This window comes from Lycium barbarum, chromosome 1, assembly GCF_019175385.1.
Source record: "Lycium barbarum isolate Lr01 chromosome 1, ASM1917538v2, whole genome shotgun sequence".
Classification (NCBI taxonomy): Eukaryota; Viridiplantae; Streptophyta; class Magnoliopsida; order Solanales; family Solanaceae; genus Lycium; species Lycium barbarum.
Genome location: NC_083337.1, coordinates 84,058,729 through 84,065,166, shown reverse-complemented (window position 1 = coordinate 84,065,166; position 6,438 = coordinate 84,058,729).

Genomic DNA, 6,438 nt, shown 5'->3' with positions numbered 1-6,438 from the left:
ACTCAATGGACGTTCACCGACTTCTGCTCAAACGAGGTCATCATTCACTCAAGGACGCTTCGTAGTATGAATGGGTATTAATGGAATTCAACCTTAGGCGCCTATAAGAGTCCTTAGATAGTTTGAGAGGAAACAAGTGGTGCTACAAGAAGGTGACATGAGTCGATACATGATTGACTATGTTGAAGACAAAGTCCATTTCGTCGGACAAAACTATGGTCGATACTCGATTGAAGGAAGACTTAGAAGGAATTATTGATGTTGAAGTAGGTCAAAGTTTGTTGGATCAACTTCTTTGCTGAGCTACTCTTTATAGAATCTCACTGCCTTATTTTCTACATCCTTTATTTTTTCAAACCATTCTCTGTCTTCATTCTGAATCCTATGCAGCTATAATATCCTTCTTCTTCCCTTTACATGTTTATTAGGATGGGGCTACTATCTAAGCACTCAAATAACCAGGTTCTTTGAGCAATTATGCAAGAAGGTAAATTGTGGAAAGTAAATCAATACAAGTATTTTAGCATGGAAACGCTCCTTGTTCAAGGGAGGGAACACCATGACCTACCCAGTAAAATTTTCCCAGAATCTTCACTAAAATGAGCTCCAACAAATTTAAGGTTTGCAACAATCCTTGTAACACCTAAGAAATTATCCAAACAGTCATGCCTCTACCCTTTTAACTCTTAATAGTTTGAAACTGCTAGCTCCACTTTAATGACTCTACCTAGTTAAGGAAGTTACTTATAACTCAATAAAACCTATTACATAATTCTAAAAAAAGTAAATAGATGCAACCAAAACTAGAATCTAACTATTAAAACAAAATAACTTAATGATATATCTTGATATGTTCGGGTACTTCATCGATGTGTAGTTGCATCTAGAGACTCGGTCTTGGCTCTGATCACTCTTGATGTCTGACACGTTAGATATTTTGATGGTGGTTAAGCTCTAATTTTTTTGCATGTTGTGTTTGTATGGAAGTAGTTTCCACCTTGTCTTGTTCGAATCAAACCAAGTATTCGTTTCATAATTGTACCCGAAAATCGATCCTTGTTTGACTTGGATTTCCTTCTTTCCTTGTATGCGCGTTGGATTCACCTTTTCCTACTTCAATGCTAATTCCATGTATTTAGTTTATGGTAATATTTTCATAACTTCAAATCCAACCTTTCATCTAATAGGAATGAGTCAATATTCTAGTTTCCCAGTTGGCATGAAATTGCTCGTTTGATAGTGTCTAGTGTGCCTCGATAAGGACCAGTTCCTCTCATGTTGTGACTGCTTCACTGAATCCTTTGGAGATTTGTTTGGACTTCTAGTTCTGTAATACCTTCCTTATGTGTCCCTTGTACTTTATAATGACAAATCCACTCCTCAAAGAGAAAGTGTACACAGTCATAGCAATATAATTTACCCAACTATGAGTCGGGGTCGATCGCACAGAGAACAATATGTAAGTGATTAGACAAAGTAGGAATTGTCACTAACAATAGCTAAGCCAAACAGTTAAGGGTGGTTTAGCAAGAAAATTACGTCTAATGCGAAAATGTAGACTAGCCTAGAAATAAAATAAAATGACCAATGGCCACAAACATAGATAAAAAGGAAATTACGCTCAAGTAACGATCCAATGTATTTCATGATTTACAAATAATGGTGAGTTTATGTTACTTAGCGTCGGATAATGACTCTAAATTAAGATTTTTTTGATGACTAACAAGACTACCTAATTGAATATCCCTAAAGAAATTAGGAGCATTAAGAATACCCGAATATGACTGCAAGTGGTTCGCCTATCCCTAGGTCGAATCAATTAGATGAGAGTTAATGCCCCTAATTATAATTAATTAATCTTTTCTAATCCTGAGTTTGCCTCTTTCGAATCTCTTAGGGATAGCTACTCCCTTAAGAAACATTAAAGAACACGAATAATTAAAAAACATTAACTCGCTTCATTAAGAATAAAATCGTTCAATACATAAGCAAACAAGAGTTTCAATCCAAACTTTAATCATGAATATTCCTATAAACAGTATTGAAGTGAAGAAGTAAATACTACACACTTAGATGTTCAATACAAAGCAAGAATCAAAGACATGAAGTAAGCGTTCAAGAAAGTGCTCAATCAAATCTTCAATTCTTCAACCCTAAAGTGTGGTGTACGAACCCTAGCTCCAAGACTTGTGTGTTTCGGCAAAAGATGCCTTCCAAAATGGTGTTGGTTGAGTCTTATGTGGGTTGTGATAACAAAAACCATTAAATTCCATTTCTGCCCAAAACCCGCCCAAAAAGCCCTTCATCGCGTTCGCGATAGTACACTTGTCACACCCCAACCTAGGTGAGGTGGACAGGTACCTAGTGCCTTCCTTACATGAGCGACCCATTCTGTACAATTAACAACTTACTGGATTTGAGGAACCTGCACACAAAAAATTCCAAACACACACACATATATATATATATGGGCCTACTGTTACACCTTGAAAATTTCCCCGTGAACGTACAATGAATAAACTAACGAAGAATACGAGTATACGACGTTTTAATCATAAGGGAATGACGTTTGAAGACCCTAAGTAAGCTATTCAAAGGCAATGGGAATAAGAGATAGGTTATGCTCCACAATGACTAATAATAGGTTTTGAAGAATCGAAAGTCGCCGATTTGCATTTTGGCCCAGTCGACCGTAAAGTGAAATACGGACCGTAAACCACCATGTCGTATTTTAACTTACAAAAACTTCAACTTTCTGTCAAAAGTTCTAATGGTTAAATACGACTTGGAATACGGACTGTAAATTGAAATAAGGCCCGTAAACCGTGATCGTAAATCACCATGATCCTCAACATACCTTTCTGGTTTTGATACGCTTAAATACGACCGCGAGATACGACCCGTAAACTGGAATACGGACCGTAAACTGGGTTTACGACCACTGTGCACTTCAACTACTATTCATTCCGGATCAGATTTTAAGTAATTAAAAGGAGACCCAAGCACATTAAATTCATTTCATTTTGCACGATACTTCTCTCTAGAAACCTCTAGAATATTCTCCACTCCTCATCTACAACTAAGCAAAGGAAATAAAAGATCAATATCAAGAATCCAAGTGAATCAAGTGTATGAAACTCATCAAAGTTCATCCAAGTCAAGAAATTTCAAGGGAAGCAAACTAGGGTTTTGGTGTAAGAAGAGTAATACCACTCAAGGCTTGTTCCTACAACATCTAAGGTAAGTTTTATGGCATTTACATGTTATGTAGGGTATGGAAGAGTTGAAACACTTAGACTATAGAAGGATGTAAGAAATGGGTTATGAGAGTGTGAATAGTAGCAATGTTGAGTAAAGGTTTGAATCGAGCCATGATCATTGATAAATGGTGATTATAAAAATGTTATGAATGACATTTAGAACATGAAATAAGTATTATATATGAGAAAACGCGATAGTGAGCTATAACCATAAATATGGAGAAATGGTGGATTGTGGTCAATGTATATAAATGATGATTGTTGATTGCAATATTGTGAATGTTGTTGTGAGCGTTTGGGAGTTGATATAGAATATGGGAAAAGTAGTAGAAACAAAGGGAATGCTGCCCAATTTTCGCTAGAAATAGTAGCACGTTCTTATAGCCGATTAACTAATCTTAATGCGACTTCTCAAAAAGATATGCTACGAGCACGACGATACCGACGATGGATATAAGTATATAAGCTCTAAAGTTAGGATACACAATTCTTACGGAACTAATGATCCTTATGTAACTTCTATGATATTATGTTCCCTACCTCTCCATGACCTTCCTACCTTCCAGAAAACTAAGAGTTTATGATCAGGAATAACAACGTGAGATAAAGATAAGAGGCATGCTATGAACACGATAATGAAGGTGATAAGTTTAAGTATAAAGATCTTAGAGTTCATGGTATAATGTTTTTGTAAGCTAACGACATTAACTATGATCTATTGGCGTTGCTTGTTGTATACACTCACCTTATATACTAATTCCTTCAAGGTGAGGCAAAATACCTATGAATGCTCCATAATGTAATCGGGGATTTTCGACCTTATGTCATCCCGACATTGTATAGATTGTCCATAAGCCTTAATGCATGTCCTATGACCAATGTTCCAAGAAACTACGAGTCTACGTTCATAAGGGATTTCATATGAGATGAAGGTAAGAGATACGCTATAGAAATGAATATGGAAATGATGAGCTTTAGCCCAAGGATTATGAAGACTATCATACGATACTTATACGAAATTCACGCTACGAATATGATATGGTTTTTCATAGATTGTCTTTAAATTTAAATATATGCCTTAATGAAAGGTTACGATACGCCTATAAGATGAATGTGATGACAATGATGATGATGAGATATACTGATTCTTGTTATGATGTATGTGATATGGTCGAGCCATTACGTGGCCGAATACGGAAGATATGTATGAGATACTATCGATCCACCACGTGGCCGAATACGGATACTGTCGAGCCACCACGTGGCCGAATACGGATATTATCGAGCCCTACGTGGCCGCATACGGATAATATTTTATATGTATGAGCAGATACGATACTACGATAATGAATTATATGACATGATGATGTATACGCTATGATGATTCATGTACGATGATTATGTATATATGATATATGTGTGAAATGTATTCATCCACAAAGGTCGCGTAGGTTTTGCCTTCATCTTATGACTTAATTTGTGGTGGACCACCATATTGACCTCTGATGGTGTTCGTTATCATATCTTGCAATTGTTGGACCGTTAACGGGGCTACAAAATTAGATAGATTTCTCTATCTTGTTTATTTCAGTTATGCCTTACATACTCAGTACAATATTCGTACTGACGTCCATTTTCTTTTGACGCTGTGTTCATGCCCACAAGTAGATAGGGAGACGGCGCAGACCTTTAATAGCTATCAGCAGATTTGCAGAAGCACTCCATTATTCCGGAGGTGCTAATCGGGTTATACTTTTGTTTATATATATGTATTTTGGGAACGATGGGGTTTTATCCCGTCCATGTGACTAGTACTCTAGTAGAGGCTAGTAGATGCGTATGTATGGGTCATATGATCTCACAAGTTTGCTACGATGTATATGTTATTATTTTGGTGGCCGAAAGCCTTATGCATATAAAAGTACTTATGTCTAAAATGAAAGATGATTTTCTCATGAATTAAGTATAAAATTGATAAAAGAGCATTAAATGAGTAACATGAGTAGCAGAACGAGTGGTGCTCGGTGGCTAGCCTTGGGTACCTGTCGCGGCCCTAGCTGGGTCGTGAAAAAAGTGGTATCAAAGCGGTTCAGTCCTAGGAAGTGTCTACGAGCCGTGTCTAGTAGAGTCTTGTTTATGGTGTGTTGCGCGCCACATCAATAAACAAGAGGCTACAGGGCATTTAGGAAAAATGACCATCTTTCTTCTTATGAGATCGTGCGATAGAGCCATGTATAAGATTTTACCCTCCCTAATAGTGTGTTGTGATTTCAGAATGCCGACAAAGGGAAAAGCTACAGCCGCCCAGAAAGGAAAGACTACGGCAAAGAGACGGGTAGAAAGAGAGCCTCCGATGTATGTAGAAAAGGGCGAGTCACATAATAAGGCCCTATCTAACACTTCCTCTACCCTGCCTAATGTGGAAGAACAAGGAGGAGCTCCAACCCCAATTCCTCCCCCGGTTGCTTCGGGTCAACAAGTGACCGAGGCTATCCGCTTATTGACACAGCTAGTTGCCGCGCAGGCACAGCTACAGGGTTCAGGTTCAGATGACTGGGCTGTTAGTACTAGAGCGATTTTATGACTTTGAATCCTCCGGAGTTTTTCGGGGCAAAGCCGGATGAAGACCCTCAAGGTTTTATTGATGAAACGTTGAGAACATTAAAGATTATTCATGCCTCCGAAACCGAATTGGTGGAGTTAGCATCTTATAGACTCCGGGACGTGGCAGTCTTATGGTATGATAATTGGGTATTATCAAGAGGAGAGATTGCGCCTCCTCCGGTTTGACAAGAATTTGTAGATGCCTTCATCCGCCACTACTTGCCACCCGAGGTCCGCCGAGCTAGAGCGGATAGATTTCTAAATTTAAAGCAAGGAAATATGAGTGCCCGGGAGTATAGCCTTCAATTCAATTCGTTGGCTAGATATGCCCCGGCTATGGTGGCCGATATGGGAGATAGAGTGCATAGGTTTGTGAGTGGCCTAGCGCCCCATTTGTTCAAAGATTGCTTAACAGATTCATTGCAAGACGGGATGGATATTTCCTGCATTCAATCCCATGCTCAAAATCTAGAAGAGCAACGACATCCACAAAGGGGCGGGTGTGATACGGATCAGGGGCCAAGTAAGAGGGCCAGATCCGTAAGTGCTGATAGCGACCATAGAAGGGGATTGA